The following is a 21073-nucleotide window of genomic DNA, read 5'->3' as shown; positions in this document are numbered from 1 at the left end:
AATCATGAAAATGACCAGGTTTTCATAGTCAATAGATTTCCCTGGCTGACCAGGGAAAATGGGTTGGAGAGGCCAAGACTCTAAGCTGGGAGCCCCACGGGGAATCTACTGCATTCATCTGGCAAGAGAAGATGGTGGCCCAGGCAAGCATGTGAAGGTAGTAGAAATGAAGTAAAGTGGATGATTCAAGGGAAACACTGCCAAATTAAATACAAAGAGGCAAGGTATCATCTGTTTAGAAGTAGATCCAGGTCAGCCACTGAGAGACAGTTGGATGTCTCTGGAATCCCCTTGCCTGAAGGACTGGTGAGAACCAGAAAGAGGTTCTAAAGAGCTATCAATGGCTGAGATTCAGCACCCAAGGCAAGACTCGGAGTTCCCATGAAGAGCTGGAGAACAAAGTAAGGCACTGATAGAAAAGTTGGCTCCACCCAGGGGTTTTAATTAATGAAATGCTAAGACCTGGGCAGGAGAGTGATCCAGGCAAATTCTAGCCTTGCCTAGGTCCACGTGCCTCTGGCTAAGGGAACAAGGAATGGAGAATAAAGGTTCAGAGGCTCAGATGTGCAGCCAGGCTGTGTGGGTTCAGATCCTGAATCTGTTATTTCCTCTGGGCAAGTTGCTTCACCTCTCTCTACCTCAGTCTCCTCCTCTGTGAAATCAGAATGATAACAGTAAGTGCTTCATAGGGTTGCTGAAAGGATGGAATGAATGATATAGAGTATATCGCCTGGCACATATCAAGAGAAGAGTAAATGCTAGCTGTTATTAATATTTTGACCCATCAGCTAATCTGAAATTGCTCTGCCTGAGTCAGAATGAGTTTATGGGCTCGGTGGAGTTGAGCCTGGAGATGGACAGCATCGAGGTCTATCGCTGAGCAGGGAAGGTCAAGCAACACAGACAAAAAGGAAAAGTTATTAAAAAAAAAAAAAAAAAAAAAAAAAGGAACCCAGGTTCAAGAGAGACACTAGCTGTGGAGAGCCAGAAGAAGGATCAGAGCACTGTGCCTTCTGTGACTAAGCATTGTTTCTGTTTGGGAGACAGCAGGGGGTAAGGGATCAATCTGCAAGACAAGTCAGTGGTTCAGAGACTATGGGGATGGGGAGACAGATGAAGGGAAGTGGTGGGATGGCCCCTGAATTCTTTTGCATGAAAAGAATATTTAATCTCTTGTAGAAATTGGTTGGAACATGAAGGAATAAAAGTTCCAAAGCACCTCCAATTACCTTGTATTTTTGCAGCCCATAAAGCTCAAGATCTCAAGCTCATTTTCAAAAAGTACAATTTTAATCCATTGTAAGAATTTTGGCAAAGGTACTATATGTCAGGGGGGCAAATTAGCAAAGGAAGGATGATTTCAGAATAAGTCACACAGTTTTTATTTAAAAGGAGAAAAAGAATGCTTTGATCTGATATTCCCAATCTAGAAACAGAAAACCGAATTTTCTCTCCATTTCCCAGAAGAGCATTTTTCTGCTTTAAAATACTCAGAAATTTAGCATTTGGTGTGTGGCTGGCTTTGCAGCACTAAATAATGATTATTATTGTTTGGAAATGTTAATTAAAATGACAACATTTTCTACAAATCTCAGCAAGATACTTTTATATCTGCCTTGTAGCTGCAGTTTGTCTTTTGCTTAAGATTCAAAGATAATATCTGGGTGGCATTAAGCTGGATCCATCAACACCCTTGTCACAATAGATGGCTCTGGGGGCTGGTAATGGGCCTCTGAGCCATCCACCCCGGGGTCACTAGTTCAGATGGGGCTCAGGCTAAGAGGGAATGAGACTCATTATTCTCCCAGTGCCATGAAGAACTTTCTCTTGGGTAAATCTACAATGTCTGGCCAATTTCTAGGACAAAGAGGATCTAATTACAGTGCTGTATTGCATTAATTAGCTCTATTTTCAAACAATACTAACAGCTCTTTGGAAGTGATGCAAAGGAAATGATACCTACCTGTTTTTTAAGTATTGGAACCGAATCTGTGGGTGTTTAATTTCCAGGTTAGCATAAGGCAGAAAACCTGAGAGAAAAGACATTGGCATTATTCTCAGTAACCTACTTTATTTCCTCCACTGCTACTGACAACATTACTGGGGAGAAAGGACACAGACTGAAACAAGCCCAAGTAGGACTGGTTAAGAATCATTATTCCCCACCTGGTCGGGATAACAGTGTTGAATGGGAATTGTGGTGGGAAGGAAGGAAGTTGTACCCTATGTAATTACTATGGGTCTTTGCCATTCGCCTCATTCTGCTCATTTACAAAATGAGCATCATCATAATGGCACCAGCTCCTAGGCTTGTTATGAGTACTGAGCAAATTAATGACTGCCAAATCTTAGCATATGTCCTGGTTCAGTAAATGGATGATGACGATGATGTTGCTGCCACTCATGGTGAGGAGGAGGAGGAAGACGGCGATGACAGTTGAGTGCATTTGACCTACTAGGTCGCTCTGTGAATGAGTGGTAGAGAAACCGGTCGGACTACATGGTTGAAGCAGATGCAGAACATCAGGGCACTAGACAGTCACAGATATTTTAAAGGGAAGCATGTGAAGGCCTACTTGCCAACTTGAACCGAAGTCATCTCGAAGCCACCTACTTCTCACGGTTCCCCTGCACATCTCCCTTCACAGAACACACCCTCTGTTGTCCATTATGGATGCACGCACAGTATGTGAGATCTGATATACGCCTTGAGTTCTAAGGTGAGTGCATCGTTTAGAAGGAGCACTGAGTTCTTGGTCAAAAGAGCCAGCCATGAATTCCAAATATGCCACTTGTTTGAGATATGGTCTTAGAATTCTTACAACCATGTTGGGGTTTAATTCTCTAACCCTTACAATAAGGACCTCAATAGCTATTTGTTACTGACCACCCGCTATAAATCAACACAAATGCTAAAATTATAAATACCGTTTCTTCAAAACAATGTCGGGGAAAGTGCTTTGTAAACTGCAAATACAGTAGACGATAGTTCCACATTTAACAATCAAAGGGGAATACCACGAAGGAATGAAGATTTAAAACATCAGTAGTACTGAAAGTCAGTTTTGGCATTTAGCATTCAGAGATAGAAATAAAAAACTGAAATTTCTGCTGGTAGATTTCTCTGGAGTTTTAGCTGGAACAAGGGCTCGTGTACAAAAGTGTTATGAAGGAAATATGCCAAGGAGTAGAGGAAGTAAGAGAGTAGGGGAAGTGGAACAAGTAAGGGAAGCAGCCAAACCAGGGTTCACTTGTAGGGGAAGTCTCAAACTCGGCTTATTCCTTAAGGGAGCTCCCAAGGAGCCTTGACCAACAGAACTTTGTACCATGTTGAGCAAGTTCTCTATCTGCACCATATGAGCTTGAAGTGTGGCTGGTACAACTGAAGAAGTAATATATATATATTTTTAATCTCCTAGGGACTCATCAGGTTGTAATCAGGGGCTTGGTCAGACTATGTTCTCATCTGGGTGATTACTTCTCAAAGGAAAGAATCTGCTTCCAAGCTCACTGAGGGTGTTAGCAGAATTAAGTTCCCTGTGGCTGACTGTCCCAGGGCCCCAGTTTCTTAATTGTCAGCTGGAGGCCACCTCAGGTCCTAGATACTACCCCCAGTCCTCTGCCACATGGCCTTCTCCATAGGCCGTCCACAATAGGGCTGTTTGCTTCTTCAACACCAACAGTCTAAGACTGATGTAACCAAACGGAATCAAGGGAGTAACACCCCATCACCTCTGACATTTGTATTCTATTGTGACAAGTAAGTCAGAGGTTCTGGTCACACTCAGATGAGGAGACTTTTTTTTTTTTTTTTTTTAAGATTTTAAGATTTTATTTATTTATTTGACAGAGACAGCCAGCGAGAGAGGGAACACAAGCAGGGGGAGTGGGAGAGGAAGAAGCAGGCTCCCAGCGGAGCAGGGAGCCCAATGCGGGGCTCAATCCCAGAACGCTGGGATCACGCCCTGAACCGAAGGCAGACGCTTAATGACTGAGCCACCCAGGGGCCCCAGATGAGGAGCCTAAGAACGTGACTCAGCAGAGGCCCTCTTAAGGTGTATGCACAATACTTCCCCGCTGTAACACTGGATATTTTTTTAGAGACTACCAAATACATTATTCCATTGAATCTTCACCAAAAAAAACAAAACAAAAAACCCTGTAAATTAGATAAATTGGGAATTATTATCAATATTTAAAAAATGAAGGTAAGCAAGATTAAACCACTTGTCCAAAATGCACAGATAATTATTAGCAAAGGTGAGCATCCGTAAGTTTCGATTCTCTGTCCTGTCTTCTTTCTGCCCCATCGTGTTTCCTTACAGTGATTCAGTTATTTGAAAGCCCACCTTCACAAATTTTGCCTATCTGCTGGCTGCCCTAATACTGAATAGGTCATTATTTTTTTTTAAATAAGTATTTCGTTTTCTTCATTCAAATACATTGACTTTAATAACCATAGTTCTATTGGTACTGAAAACGGAAGACGAAGATAAGTTGCCATAAATAGATGAAAGCAAAAGTTGAATGTCCAGATATTAAAATTAATACTACTTGTGTCCTATCTGAATCCATATTGCAGGTCTAGTGTATGTCACAGAGAGGACAATCATAGCAGCTATGTTGAAAAATATCTCAAAGGGCATCTATCCTCCTGTTCCTAATTATAGCTTACAAGAAGGAATTTGGGGTATATGGCCAATGGACCTGCCTTCCAAGGAAGATGTGTTCTCTATAAGGTGGCAAGGAGCCCAGCATGTGCTCTGGACACTCCTCCTCTGGCTGTCTCAAAAAAGCAACAGTGGTGTCTGTCCTTAGGCACTTCTGCGACTTGGGTGAGAGAGCGTCAAGAGAAGAAAATGCAATTAGCAAATATAATTAGCTCCAACACATTTAGCATGTCTCCTCTCCTACTATCTCCACAGTTACACAAAATTCTTGCCTATCAAGCAATGCATGCATTTTTTAGCTTCCTCCTTCTTCCTGTTTTCTTCAGCATCTTTCTCATGACTCCTTCAAGGTGCTGGCATTCTCAAATTTGGAAAGTGGCAGGGAGAAGCCTCCTCCTTGTTCTAATTCTTCCCGCCCCCTTTTCACAAATGATTTGTCCCAGTGTCCCACCTCTCTAGAGATGGCTCTCTTTCTGTTCCAATTCTGTTTAAAAAGCTCCCAGAACAGTCTTTTGTATGTCATTCGGTTTTAGTGCTGCTTTTCAATGCAGAGTCCTACAACTGTATTTATTACTGAAATTTTATTCCATCAGACTCACCATGTACTCCTAGGAATATGCTTTCCTAAATCAGCATACAGATCTTAAGTTCATATTTTGTCACAACAAATGGGACAGATGTGCTAATTCTATTCTCTCATCTTCGCTGACGGGAAGTGAGGTTCATAAAAAATAAATATATATGCACAAATAGGGACAGAACAAATATGCTGCTTTTGTATAATAAGCACATCTGAATAATTAACCAACCCCAGCCAGCTTCTGCATAATTCTCTTAACCACTGAAGAAACAAGGAAAGAAACATTTGCTGGGTTTAAAAAGAAAGAAGGGGCCCCACAATATCGGTACTTCCTATAATGTCCAGATGGGTCATTTAAATCAAGAATAGTAGTAACAACTGACATTTTCACTGGAAAGCTCCTCTGCATCCACGACATGCTTGTATTTGATCTTTGGAATAACCCTGATAGCATTTGCTCAACACAGGACTCTTGAAAAAAATCAAATCCTCCATGGAAACCAGCCGAGATAATGACCTCTGGATGATTATTTGCCACTACTATGAATCTCCCTATTCCTATCAGATCTATTACTCTTTGCTTGTATCATTTTGGATTGCTGATTTCCTAATCCCAAACCCTGATGTCTACTCTGGAGCACCTATTTATTTCAAGACCCATGTAGACTTTCTTTTCTGGTTGTTTGTCCCACCTCCATCACAACTCTGCACAGTCCTTTAGTTTCCAGGCTTCCAGGCTCCAGCACGAATCATATCCTTCATTAGTCTTAGCTCCATGGAACGGGCAGACTAGAACAACCATCATAACTGCCCTCTGGAGGAAGAGCTTGTAGCTATACACGAGATGCTTATAATTTATCATTGGAATGTAGTTACTATGGATGAAAAGATCAAACCTGAGCTTGCAGGAGTTGGTGGTTGAAGTGGGGTAGAGGAAAAGAAAATCAGAAGTAAGGAAGTCTAGGGCTGGCTCTCAAGGGCTTGACAAATAATCCATTTGGGTCTTGAAGTCACTCAAGTTGGAAAGGAATTAGTGACAGAGAGGAAGGCAATGAGTCAAATGCTAAACCTATAAATTAAAAAGGTTACTAGACAAAAGCAAAAGGGAGGCTACCAAATGTTAAGTTGTAATGGCCAAGAACTGTGAGTTTTGGTGGAGATAGAAAAATACATAGCTTGAAAACAGCAACAGAAGAACTATAGGCCATGAGGTACGTGCAGTATGAAATGAAAATCCGCTTTGACTCATGAGAACTGCAGGAAACATCTATATTTGTGTTAGGGTCATTCTGAGAGATGGTTGAGAACATAGGAAAGATTACTGAATTAAGGCCAAAATTTTTTGGAATACTTTGAGGACTAGAAGATTGAACACGATTATAGTGATAATAGGGTTAAGATGTGGTAACCAATGGGTTTTGGGCTTCTGGAGATGATTGAAGCTAAACTGTATGAGTCATGAAGAAAGGCAAGGAGAAAGGAAATACTGCACAGGCTTTCACTTCTGAAGAGGAAAGCAAAACATCGTGACTTCAAAACTCACATTGGCACAGAATGCCTGTTCTGAGCCGTTGACAGTGTCAGAGCCTAAGTCCAGGAGGGCCACCCAACTCTGTGGGAAGCAGTAATGACCATCAGATGGGTGAGGAAGACAAGTATTCCGAACTGGGTATTTCACTGGTTCTCAAACTGAAGTGTGCAACCAGGAGGGCTTATTAAAAATCTAGCATTCTGAACTCCACATCCAGAGTTTCTGATTCAATACATCTGCGGAAGGCTTGAGAATTTGTAGCTTTAACTAGTTCTCAGATGCTGCTGCTGGTCATGGCATCAGCCTTTGAGAACCTCTAGTGTGCAGTCAAAGGAGGAAAAGTCATGATGGCGTCTACCATGCTCGTCTCCGACAAGGAGGAGGCAAATGTATTTTCCTCAGTGTGGTTGAGCATAGCTGGGGGCTCAGACCATATGTTTGAGCATGCAGTGCAGAACATTTCGAAGGTGACACAAAAATTGTTCACTAAGGTAATCTTTAGGGAGTGGGAATGGAGGGCAGGGAAAAGGGAAGTAGGACACAGATCTTGTAAACTCTTCAAAGCTCCTCAAATAATCCCTCGAACTGCAAAGGCATTAGTATACTATGTTAAGTCCAGCTTTTATAAATCCTCATCAAACATGCCTTCCTTCAGAAGTCCTCATTCTCTGGCTCTCAGCTACCAGGCTTCTCTTCTTTCACCATATATTAAGTCAGGGTCCCAGATGGACATAAAATTTAACCCAGATGTTTCAAATGGAGACTAAACTTTAATGAAGGGACTCCTAGAAATGTGGGTAGAGATAAGGGAGAAAAGAGCAGTGTTGAAACAGCCAGAGCTGAGAGCTAGGGGAAGTCCTGCAGCTGGAGGGACAGGAGAGGAAATTGTGGCTGTGAATCCCCAGCTAAGAGTTAGACCTGAGAGTTGTAATCTTTGAGTTCCAGCTCCTGCCATGGAAACAGAAGAAAATAACCTAAGCTCTCTCCCCTCCTGACCTCTGATATCTGACAGGTAACTTCTACTGGTCAGCAAGGGGTGCAGGTGATACATCTCTTGCACAGAGACAGAAATTGGTGGAGAACAGATTTGGGACAGCCAGCTAAGAACGACCAGCACAACCACCCTTTTCCCACGAGAGCACTCACTCCAGCAGCTGCCCTCCTTCTCCTTCATTATCTAGAGTAAGCCTGAATCAAGCTCCCAGAAAAACTTATGCTATGAACAAAATACTTATGGTCCAAATAGTGGCAGTTAACCCACTGAGTTTCAGATAAAGTCATCTACCTCTCTTTCTGCCCCTGCCACCAATTCTGAAATCTTTGAGGGTTTCCTGTTATAAATTCTACAAGAAACCTGTATCAGTAGCAGAAGTTGAGTGACTGTTATTTGCAAGAATAAATGAATAAGTAAATGAAAGCTATGGAAGTTCTCCAATTTTCATCTCTTAGTGATTTAATAACTCATTGATTGTGATTTTTATGAAATATAGATGAATATGGGTGTCTCAATCCATGATTTTTGAATGGGTTCCTTCTCACAATTCATTCATCTGCCAGTAGGTCTCGATGCTGAGCTTGAAAAATTATCCTTTCTGAATAGAGGAGATTAATAAGCGGACATTTGACACAACAGCTGTTTATAGTATATACTCTATTGGCAAAAAAGACATTGTAACCCTCTGCAAGTTTTTATATCAACTAATGTTCTCCAACAGAACTTTCTGCCGTGATGGAAAGGTTCTGCCCTTGCACTGTCCAATACGGTAACCATGAGCCACATCTGGCTCTTCAGGATATGAAATGTGACTGGTACATCCAAGAAACTGAATTTTTAACTTTATTTAGTTTGAATTAATTTTAAGAGCCATATGTGCCAGAGGCTACCGCATTAGACTGATCAGATATAGACAAAGCATAACCCGGAAAACAGTGAATGTCAAAATTCTTATTTGCTCAGCAACAGAGAAAATATTAATATATGATCTGTTTAAATCTCTCTCTCTCTCTCTCTCTCTCTCTCTTTTTTTTTTTTTTTTTGCTGGTGTATAAAAGCAGAGCAGCACAACTTTTTTTTTGTTAAAAATAAAATGTGCATTAGCTTTATTCCCATGCTGGAGATCTGGAACGGTCTCTTATCTCTAGGAGTCAAGAGAAATCCATTGAATTGGAGACAGTACTTAGTGTAGAGCCCATTATATTCCTCATACTTTTTCTACTTGAGGGTATTCTCTTAATTATTTCCAAAAAGTCTGTATTTAGATTTCTTCCAAAACAGATGAAAATGGATTTAAATCTCAGCTCTATTAGTTAAAATTGTGCTCATTGGCAGATTATTCCGCCTTTTCTGCCATGCACGATAGCAATGCTAATTCCTACCTGTTAGCAATACCGGGCATATTGAACAAGACTATGTATGCAAAATACTTGTCATATTAGGTCTGCAATAAGTATGATTTCTTCTTCTTGGAACTTGTTCTTGGAAGGATCCTGGGAACTTTCTCTAAGATGACTGCCTACCCCAAAGACATTTTCCTGTGACCTTAGGTAAGCTAGTTAACCTTTTGGAATCAGTTTATCTAATATTGATACTACTATTTTCAGGGATGATTTCTGGATTCAGAATATTATATGAGCAAAGTACTCCGGATTTAGTAGGTGCTCAAAAGTAGCTAGAAAGATATATCAAGGTCTTAAAATAATGACATTTTCAAGGAAAAATTCAGTGGATAGAAGAGGGTTAGCCTTGATTCCAAACCTCCAAGGGATTCCTGACCTTTTCAGAAAAATAGACCAATTTACTTCTGCCAAGTGACTAAAATGAGGCAGGAAGTATTTATTGATGCCTGCTCTCATACTTGATTCCTTCCTCTTTTCCAGCACCCCCCCTCGCCAAATAGACAAGGAAACCCATTTTTTGACCTTCTACTCTCCCTAAACTATTCTAGTCCACAGTTTAGATCAATAGTCTTTTATATATAAGAAATGCTTTTATTGAGCTCGAAGTATCTTTGACCCATCCTTTGGACAAAGACTGTGTGTGTGTGTGAGAGAGAGAGAGAGAGAGAGAGAAACTAAGTGGTAGTGGAGGAAAAGAGACTATAAAGAGGTATGGAAGGAGAGGGGTTATGATGGAAAGTTCGAGTGAAAAACTAGGCAGCACTAGTAAGAAGCCAAAAGAACAGCAGGTTGAATTTTTCCTTATGTTGAAGGGAAGTCTCAACTTAGCATCCCTAAATGATGCTTTTTTAGAGGTGATGCAAACACTCAGAATGTTCACCATAGCTACTGAGTCAACCGTTCTGTAATAGCAGAGTGCAGACCAAACACACTATACATCAGTACCACCTAAATACCATCCCGCAGACATTTGGGGGAGTCTAATATGTGCCAACTGCAGCAGTAGGCAGAGGTTATTACAAAGTTTATTGGAACAAAGTCTTTGCCCTCCAAGGGCTCACAGCCAAGTGGCAGGGACACACACATAGATAAGCTACTTACAAAAGTGTGATCTGGCCCCGCTTACTCAGCAAGAAGAAAGGGGAGGGAAATGTACCTATCTCTGGGGAAACAGTGTCTGTACTCAGGGCTTAAACCCATGGCAGAAATGCTGGAGACTACATAAACACATATAAAAAAGGAAATAAAAAACACGTAAAAGCCTACCTCGCAGAGGAACTGTATTAGCGAGGGCTGCCTTACCGAAGTACCACAGTCTAGGCGACTTAACAGGAATTTATTTTCTTACAACGCTCGGAGCTGCAAGTCCAAGATTAAGGTATTAGCAGAGTTGGTTTCTTCTGAGGCCTCTCTTCTTGACTCGAAGATGACACGACCTTCTCCCTGTGCCTTCACATGGTCTTTCTTCTGTGTGTGTCTGTGTGTGCTTTTCTTCCTCTTACAAGGATACCGGTCATATTGGATGGGGCCCACTCTAAGGGCCGCATTTAACTTTACCTCTTTAAAGACTTTATCTTCCAATACAGTTATATTCTAAGGTACTAGGGTTTAGAACTTCAACATATGAATCTGGGGAGGATACAATTTAGCCCATAACAGGAACACACATTAATATTTTGGTGTATTTCTTTAATATTACATAAATACATACTGAAAGTGCATATGCACATAAATAAATAGAACTTGGATGAAAATACTTAAAATATCTATTTTCTTATAATATTCTCTGGCAATTATTTCTACTTCAAATATTCTGTGAAAATTTAATTTTTGATGGCTGCATAACACTCTTTCATTTATCCGTACTATTCACCTATTTAAAATTTAAATTGTATCTGCCTTATCACATTACAAATAATGCTATAATAAAAAGGCTGGTGTATAAATCCTTGATCACAGCTGTTATTAGGTCAAATTCCTACAAGTAGAATTATTGGGTCAAAATTATGCGTACTTCAAAGTTTTGGGTTTTTTTTTTTTTAACCTGTCAAATTATTTACTGGGAAAGACATGCCATTTCACATTCTTACTAGTTGTACACATCAGTGCTGGTTTTAAATGTTTCATTTAGAAATGCAATATGAAAACAGTCATAATGAAAATATCATCTACGGGGTTTTCAGAGAAGGAATATAGTAAGCCACCAGGAAAGAGTATAGTTGATGGACTGCCAGAGAGCCTCTACCCTAATGAATTCACTGAGGTTCAAATACTGGTTCTCAGGGTGGCTAAATAATTTCTTAAATATAATATGGGTTATATAGGGCACCTGGGAGGCTCAGTCAGTTAAGTGTCTGCCTTTGGCTCAGGTCATGATCCCAGTGTCCTGGGATCAATTGAGCCCTGCATCGGGCTCTCTGCTCAGTGGAGAGCCTGTTTCTCCATCTCTCTCTGCTCCTCCCTGCTTCACGTGCTGTATCTTTCTTGCTCTATCTCAAATAAGTAAAATCTTAAAAAATACAGACATATAATATAGATTATAAATGGTTAAGACAGGTTAAGAACCCGGATCTCTATACTCTGATGAGATTGTTGCTGATACACTCATCTCTTGGCCTCAAGAAGCCAATCTTGATCTCCTATTCCAATTGCTTTGAATTTAATACCCACACTTGCTTCCCCCAGTTGCCTTTGATGGGAATTTATCTCAGCTCTCTCTCTGTAGAACCTAAATTCCACTCCTACCTAACCTGGCTCTTGTCCCCATAGTGGTTGTTTATGGTGTCTAAGGGGAACGGATGTTTATACAGACAGCATCCTTGCCTATTTGTTGAATGCAATGCATATTCAAGAGAAAAAAATTCTTAATGTATCCGGGCAAGGCCAATGTTTTGCATTTTAATTTACAAGTGAGAATGAACGTTCAGAGTAGGTTTTCCTTACCTTACTTACATTATTTGCAACACAAAATTGGTGAAATCGTTTGACTCTAAGACAGAAAGACATCCAGGCTTCCTGCACCTGCATAAAATCAAGAAACATAATATAAGAAAGTAAAATTGAATCTATTTCAGACTAAGGAAATCAAATATTATTTAAGTTTTAAAAGCATTATGTATGCAAATTTCAACCCAATCTCAGAACTCATCAGTCAAAGGTCAAAACAAGTCGTGTATTTATATATAAAACTGGGGATATAAATACACAGGCTATTCTGAGGCTAATTTAATTTCAATTATTAATTCATTCAGCAAGTTTTAATCAAATAAGAATATATTTTTAGCACTTGTTATCAAGATGAGTAAGGTATCGTCGCTGCCCTCAAGTGAGAGATAGCTATGGCTGTCATGGGGGTCAAAGAAATCAGGGCAGAGCAAGGTGATAACAGCAGTGATAGACACACAGATATGGGCGAATCATGAGTGATTCAGTTATTCTGGAGTTTTTGCTTGTGAATTGCATGAAGGCCAAGATTAGTGTGTGTTCTTTTTACAGATGTATCCCCAGCAAGTGGCACAGTGTTCACTCACTAGGTTAAGATAAAATGACTAAGGTAATCCGTGAAGTACTTGTGCAACCAATGAGGTATATGTTTGAATTAGTCATAGTAGCTGTCTCAGAACACTACCTTTACCCCATGACTATTGAAAGATTTCTTGAACCTTAGAAACGTCGGCATTCAACTTTGTTTCCATGTTATTAATTTGGTTATCTCTCCCTAGAAGAATGAAAATTGAAAGTGTATCTGCTTGTTGAGCATGCACTGAGGGATCAGAAAACTAGCTGAGTGCTTCCAAACCTTCCTAAACAACATTCACAGTTCATATTCTCAGCCTACCAATTCCATCCCTACAGTTCTCCCGACTTTCAAGGCTCCCTTCACACTGACCCCATATCCAACCACGGTAATGATGATGATGGTGATGGTGGTCATACCTACCAGGTGGTGTGATGGACACATGCAACCTATGAAGTAGATACTATCATCCTTCCCATTTTACACACAGGAAACTGAGTATTAGAAGTGTTCAGAGACTTGCTCCAAAACTAGTGGATGGAATGGGATTCAGATGAAGCAATCTGATTAAGAGACCCAATGCTTCTCCCATTCCAGGGTAGATACTGACACACCCATGACTGCATCTTAATTTTCTAGCCTGACTCTTTCTGTTTGACCTGGTTGGGCCTTTTGTTTGTTTTCTTTCCTTTCATTTTGTTTTGTTTTTATAATTTGCTTTAAAGTTATGAGCTTTCAAGTTCACTAGAATCTGACACCAATTCAATAGTTTTATGCCCAACTGCTTCAAGAATTTGTGTTATCTTTCTGACCTTTCTCTGAAATGCAATTGAATTTTTGGAGGTATTCCTATGCCTCATTTGACGAATTTTTTACTATATTCATCCAATGAAGAATGGTAGGGCTGGCAGGGGAAGGAGTGAGGAGGAAAATTAGCTGGTATTTGTGTAGTCACTGCATTGATTCCTTTGTATAAAATTATATATTTAATCCTTATAACAACCTGAGGTAGGTTTCATTACCCCCACTTTACATGTGAGGATATTAGGCCTAAAGAGTTTAAATAACAAGTTCAAGGTCATAGAATTATTGAGATAAGAGAACAGATTCCACATTTGAGGCTCTTTCCCCCATTATTTTCACTAGTGATGAACTCCCTCTTTACTACTTAAACTCCCTGGTTTCATTCCCACCTTATTCCATTCATTAGAAATTATATTCCTCATACCTTCTTATATTAGTCAGGTTAAGTTAGATTATGTGGCAGTAATAACACCAAAATCTCAGTTTAACTCAATGAATCTTTCTTTTTCATGTTACATAGGCAATGTAGTTATATGGGCATAGAGGTAGAGAACTGCTTCACATGCTCCCTCAGGGATACTAGCTGATGGAAATTTCCACCACTCGATATGCCACTGGTCACTACAGCAGAGGAAGAGTACTGGAAAGTCTTGAACTTGGTATTATATTCTTTAACACATAATTGGTCATATGACCCCTAACACATAATTAGTTGTATGACCCCCAGCACATAATTAGTCATATGACAGGTTACTTGTCTGGTAATCAAAAATCTCTCTACTTTCTTCTTTCCACACCTAGAACATTCTCCTCTCCTCCCAATATAGAGAACCCAAAAATCCTGGGGTTTCTAGCAATGCGTAATAGCCTTGACATCAAATTTAGTCTTCTACTCTTCATGGTCTAGGTTCCTGTTAGTTACCTAGACAGGAAATCCACAGTCCTCTAGTACACCACCTAACACAAGATGCCAAAGAACCACAGTGACTGGTCAAGCTGGAGTCATGCAATGCAGCAGTCAGGTCAGTGCTGCACCACCACTGGGCAGCTGTTGTGAAGAACAGCACCCCCAAGGATAGGGAAGAATTTTCAACTTGGTTCTGATTCTGCTTTCTGATTGGAGTACTTGGATTCACTGTTGTCTGGGATCCCTGTCCACTGGTCTGGGAGGTTCTCTATTGTGCCTTATCCTCCATAGCACATACGAAAATGATTGTTGGGGTCATGTATTCCCTATCCATTAGAAGGTTGTGGCCCAAGATGTGCCAGCCCAAGCTCTTGGTTTCTCTGTCACTCAAAGATGGTGTAGCCTTCGTATTTGTTTGTTTCCTGTCATTTCCAAATGCAAGGAATACTGCCTTCCCCATTACACACAGGCCTTTTTAGAAACTAGATCCTCCTTTGTGCTATATTTCTTTATCTTGACACCAAAACTTCTGCCTCCTGACAGCTAAAGGTGGGTACATTGAGTTTGCCTGACATAGTAGGTAGAAAGGACTTGCTTAATATGATCTTTGCCCTGAAATATTTAATCAATTGATAAGCTTTTCTGGATATCATATCCTTAATCTGGTATTTCTCCTGTGGTACATTAATCCATGGAAGGATTCTGACAGCTGTTTTGAAGGTCATGGCCTTCAACTAATCTTTCCTAAAGGTTGGAACTGTCATTCAAATTTGTCTTTCTCAGAGTTGGCGGGTCATGCATTTCCGGTATTTTTCTATTTGCTTCTATTTCTATTTGCAACCAGCCAGTTCTTTTGTGGGTTTATCTCTTTTTTTCTATAATCCCAAGCCAAATGCAGAAAATAACCACAAATCCACACGACAATCATTTTGTTTTCCACCGCCTTTCCCCCAGAGCTATCGTTCATCAGGTGGACCATCTCCCTTGCAAGTTATGACACAGCACAGTTTTATCAAATGCTTGGCCATTGCAGAGCAAGGATGGCTATTACTCCAGCCTGTTTGCTGGGTGGCCCTGCCCTTCATCATTTTTAGTTTTTTAGGGACCACATCCCACCACTGGTATTAATTTCCTCAGTAATTAGGACAGGCTAGATATACCACATTGCAAATTAACCTCTACATGCCAGCGCCTTCCCACACAAGTGCTTGTCTCCTGTCCATGCTGCATAGCCAACACAGCTGGGCAGGGCCATGCTCCATGTGGTCTCTCAGGAATCCAAACGGAGTGAAGTCTGCAATCCAACCTGTCACTGCTACAGGGGAAGAGAGAAGCCTGGAGAATTCACAGGGCTCTTCTGTGCTTTAGCCTGGAAGTAATACACATCACATTAGCTCAGAACAAGTTATATATGGATCTGCTTCACTGCGCAAGTGCTGGAAAGCAGAGAACACCTGAAATATTTGGTGAGCATTTCTGCTTCTGCCACGTGTGCCTTCGAAAAATCCAACATCAGATCTAAAACTTGAAGTCCTGGCTTCAGAATTATTTTAGTGTCCACAAGGAAAACAATATCCATAAAGACGTCCCCCCCCCCCCACTCCGACCTGCAAATGGAGCATCTTCTCATACAACCTGGAAGTTTGCTTAAACTTCTATATGAGAATGGAGCTGATTCCTCTTGCAGTGAAACACACCTCAATAAAAATGAATGGTTGTGCCTATACTGTAACTGTAGTGTAGGTCCATTTGACTAAAACTTGAGTACATCTTTAGACATTTTGAAGAATCTCTTCCTTTTAAAGCCGCTATATTTACTGACATTTCCACCCCCTGGGAATCTGGTTCTCTTGTTTATTAGAGCTGCTAAAATGAAAGTTTGCCACCTGATTAATTTTAATAGTTTAGCTAGAAACCTGTGGGTAATGTATATTGGCTGCCAAGCTTGAGATAAATTCTGTTGGCTCTGTTGCAAAGATTTTGGCAGAAATAAAGTCTGCCCTTTGCAAGAAAGAAGCACAGAGGAGCTGGAGGGATGGAATTTCAAAAGCAAGTACGGAGCAAAAGACTGTTTTGTCTTTCTTTGTGACTTCCCACTGCGGCCGGGATCTGATAAACCCATTCAGCAATTCCTTTTTAGACCTCATATGTTTTATTTTAGCATTATAGTTAAGGAAGAGATGTAAGATTTTGTGTATAGCTGGACCCGATTCAAAGCAGAAAGACTTCAGAGGTGGCTTGGTGAAGCCAGCTGTAGGTTGTTGTGATTTTTAAAGAGATCTGGACAACTAAACAGCATCTTAAGGCACCAGGAGTCTACAATGGGAGATTTGTATTGGAAGAGATCTCACTGTTGTGTGATTTATTCACATCTTAGTTTTGTTTCCTGTTTTTGTTTTCCAATGCTGGTTCTTCTTCAAGGCCTGCTATGTAATTTGCTGGACTCAGTGCAAAATAACAAGGCTGATTCCCTTATTCAAAAATCAAGGGAAAAGTGTCATTAGGAGTATTAAAATACAAAGTTTTTTCCTTCCCTTTGTATCATTTTTTTTTACTTTATTTGCTATTCAATTCTAAGTAAAGTTACAATTTTAAATGATTAACATGGGTCTTACCATCCATCTTTACATCATGAAATACCACTTCTAAATGCAAATATCAGAGCATTTAATTTGTATGCTGAATCACTGAAATTACACAATTCTTATTTGTGGCTTGTCTCCAGAGAATGCCTGGAACTGGCAGAAATGAAAATTACAAGCCAGACTCAGGAAGGCTGTAATGAGGGACAGGGGATGCTCTCGGGCATGGAGCGATCCAGGGAAGCACCCCTTGGGCATGGGGGGTATTTGTGCGGTGAGCCAGATTCTTTCAGGCACCCAGGCTCTGCCAGATGATACAGGCCATGTGCATACTTGCTCTGCCTAACAGTGGCCTGAACTACTTACCAGGCATTGGCCAGGACAGCATCTTGAGAAGCTGACCTCCCACAGGTCCACCTTCCCAGCCCGATGTATGGGCAACCTCCTAGAGTATCGTAACCTGCACACCTGGATGCCCTTGGTACCTGGACTGGGGACAGGGAAGAGGCTCTCCACTTACTCACCACTGAGCTACCAGAGCAGGGACAGTAACTACTAAGCCCTGCCCCTACCCCTAGAAGCCATGGAATATCTATGCCTAACTCCCATCTATGCCAGGGCCAAAAATGTATCAAGGAAACCAGCCTGGGGAAGGAGAGGCCAGGCAAGGCAGGGGACAAATATAAGGGGAGCTGAGAATTTGTCCTGGAGAGGCAGTTAGAGGCGTGACCATGGAGCTAAGAGGGACAGGCTCATTCTCCATTATTCTATTGGGCTCTGTTTATAAAACAGCAACTCAAAGGTAAAATTGTTAAGAATTTCAAGACAGCAGCAACAGAAAATTAACTCTAAGCATAGGTCCTTCTGAGGCCAGGCTCTGTGCAATGGCAGTCGAAACCCACAGAGCCAACCCTGTCCTTCCTTCCTTAGGAAGTAGTCTTCCTGCCATACCTGGGCAATGCTAGAGTTGTGACCAGCAACTGAAGTTGTGATATGGTGTATGTCAGAATTTGAAGATGAAGAGATGTCGTTAAACAAATTGTCTTTAAGAAAATCTACTTTAACATATATACAATGGAATACTACTTAGCCATCAAAAAGAATTAAATCTTGCCATTTGCAATGATACCGATGGAACCAGAGGGTATTATGCTCGGCGAGGTAAGTCAGTCAGAGAAAGACAAATATCGTATGATTTCACCCATGTGAATTTAAGAAACAAATGAACACAGGGGAAGGAAAGGAAAGATAAGATGAAATTTGAGAGAGGGGAAACAAATTCTAAGAAACTCTTAACTATAGGAAACAAACTGAGGGCTGCTGGAGGGGTGGGGGGATGGGGTAACTGGGTGATAGGCATTAAGGAGGACACTTAATGGAATGAGAACAGGGTGTTAATATGTAACTGATCAGTCACCAAACTCTACCTCTGAAACTAATAATACACTATATGTTAACTGATGGATGGATGGATGGATGGATGGATGGATGGAAGGAAGGAAGGAAGGAAGGAAGGAAGGAAGGAAGGAAGGAGAAAGAAAGGAAGAAGGAAAAAAGGAGGGAGGGAGAGAGGAAGGGAGAAAGGGAGAAAATCTGGAAGAGTAACACACACTATACATCTTCAGGTAAAGGAGAGAATAGAACTTTTCCTGCTCATTTGGAATTATATTTGTATTTAGGATAGGTAAGTTTATTCAGCAATAAAATTTAACTCTGAAATTTCAGTGGTGTCACATCAGAAGGTTGATTTCTCACTCATGGTGTATACTTACCAGGAGTGAGCACGGAGCTTTGATCCACACTGTGCTCAGGGATCCAGGCTGGCAGAGGCCCCACCTTTTTGTGGCTGTGCCCTCTGCAACCAGCGGCTCTGGAGTCACCGCTGCACTAGAAGAGAGCAATGAAGGTCTGGGCACCAGGCTTAGGATGGTTCAGCCCAGAGATGGGAAGGCCACTTCTGTTTACAGGGAATTAGCTAGAAATAGTATCAATACAGTAGCTCCATAGGACTAAAAGAGACCTGAGCAAGGTGGAGAGGCCCATATTTGGTGAACACAAGTTGCCTCTGCCATGATTTTCACAGCATTAAATGTTATGTAATTTCAGGGGTGATGCACTGTTGTGTTCATGGCTGGGAGTTACACCCAGCTCTCTCTTGGTCAATTTCTTTTCCCTGACAGTTGTGACTATTAGATCTTCTAAATACACTGAGCCAAAGTTTCTTCAGTGTAAAATGGAGATAATAAAGTCCAGGTCACAATATTATTATAGATGTCTGTGAAAGCCCCGTGAAAATCATCACGAGCTATTCAAATAATGGAATGCTATCGTAAATCAGACTGAAAGAAAACCAAAGAGATACATTTATCTTGTCCTAAACATCAAAATTCTCAAAAGGATATTTAATATATTATTTCTTGGAGGCACTGAGGGAGAAGTAAATTAGACACTGTATTAGTCATCAATTATTACGTACAAAATTACTCCAAAAGTTAGTAGCTTAAACTAACAAAATTTATCATAGCACAGTTTCTGTGGGTCAAGAATCCAGTTCTAGCTTAGCTGTGCCTTCTGGTCCAGCGTCTCTCACAAGGCTGCAACAAAGATGTCAGCTAGCACTATAGTCGTCTCAAGGCTCGACTAGGGGTAGATTTGTTTCCAAGCTCACTCATGTGGTCCCTGGCAGAATTCACCTCTTCCTAGGCAACTGAACTGAGGGTCTCGGTTCTTAGAGCAATTCATATCACGGCACCTGGTTCCATCAGAATGGGTGAAGAACTTCCAGACAGACACAGATACAGTAAGAAAGAAAAGGATCAAGAATGACATCAGTCTTTTATAACAATCTCTATGTGACACCCATCACTGTTGCCATTCTAGAGCAAGTCTATTCTATTCCATTCTTTAGAAATAAGTCACTAGGTCCAGCCCATAAGAAGAGGGGATTACCCAAGAATTTAAATGCTGAGAGACTGGGATCATTGGGAGACATTTTAGAAGCTACTTACCACAGAGATTTTAGTCTGCCTTTTCCTTCTTTGTAAGAAAGAAAAAGCCTGTAAACATCCTCTCCCAACCCCCATCTATCACTGTCTCTGTGCAGTTCTAATCCACTCAAGTTCAACTATTACAACTGTCTCTTAACTGATGTGTGTGGCTGATTTGCACTTTCTCCTATCACCTTCTCATATTTACCATGATTGGAAGGAGCCTTCCAGAAGCATTATTATTTATTATTTTACTTATTTTATTATTTTATTCTACTCAAAATTATATGTAAAGAAATATTCTAAATGTATTGCAAAGCAGTTCCTACACACTAGAGACTTCTCCACCACCATTTTCTTGGCAATTATAATTTTCTTCTTTGTTAATGAGTAATACAGATAGGATTTGTTTTGTCCTTAAAGTATATTTGATTTTTTAAATTTTAATTCCAGTATACTTAACATACGTCGCTATATTCATTTCAGGTGCACAATATAGTGATTCAACAATTCCATCTATTATTCAGTGCTCTTAATAAGTGTACTCTTAATCCCCTTCACCTATTTCACACATCTCCCACCCACCCCTCCTATAGTAACCATCTGTTCTCTATAACAAAGAGTCTGTTTTCTGATTTGTCTATTTTTTCCCCTTTGTTCATTTATTTCTTAAATTCCACATATGAGTGGAATCATGGTATTCATCTTTCTCTGATTTTCCTTAGCATTATACTCTCTAGATCCACCCATGTTGTTGCAAATGGCAAGATTTCATGCCTTTTTATGGTTGGATAATATTCCATTTAATATATATACCACATCTTCTTTATCCATTCATCTATGGATGAACACTTAGGTTGCTTCAATATCTTGGCTACTGTATATAATGCTGCAAGGAATATGGAGGTACATGTATCCCTCTAATTAGTGTTTTTGCATTCTTTGGGTAAATGCACAGAAGTGTGATTACTGGATTGTATGGTAGTTCTATTTTTAATTTTTTGTGGAACCTCCATACGGTCTTCCACAGTGACTGTACCAGTTTTCATTCCCACCAACAGTGCAAGAGGGTTCTTACTTCTCTACATCCTCACTACC

At 40.5% G+C, this 21073-nt stretch overlaps 1 long non-coding RNA gene across 1 annotated transcript in view; it reads right to left on the bottom strand.

The window, feature by feature from the left end:
• The window catches only part of LOC148107968 (uncharacterized), a 32745-nt gene extending 30714 nt beyond the window's left edge, over positions 1-2031 (bottom strand). The window contains exon 1 of the long non-coding RNA XR_015721397.1: positions 1964-2031. This is a non-coding gene — a long non-coding RNA (uncharacterized LOC148107968). The remainder of the gene's footprint in view (positions 1-1963) is intronic.
• Between the last annotated feature and the right edge of the window lie 19042 nt (positions 2032-21073).

Source organism: Ursus americanus, chromosome 23, assembly GCF_024610735.1.
Source record: "Ursus americanus isolate L20-20 chromosome 23, mUrsAme1.1.p, whole genome shotgun sequence".
In the NCBI taxonomy this organism is placed as follows: Eukaryota; Metazoa; Chordata; class Mammalia; order Carnivora; family Ursidae; genus Ursus; species Ursus americanus.
Note: the sequence above shows the minus strand (reverse complement) of the source record. Positions and strands in the feature narration are given on the sequence as shown.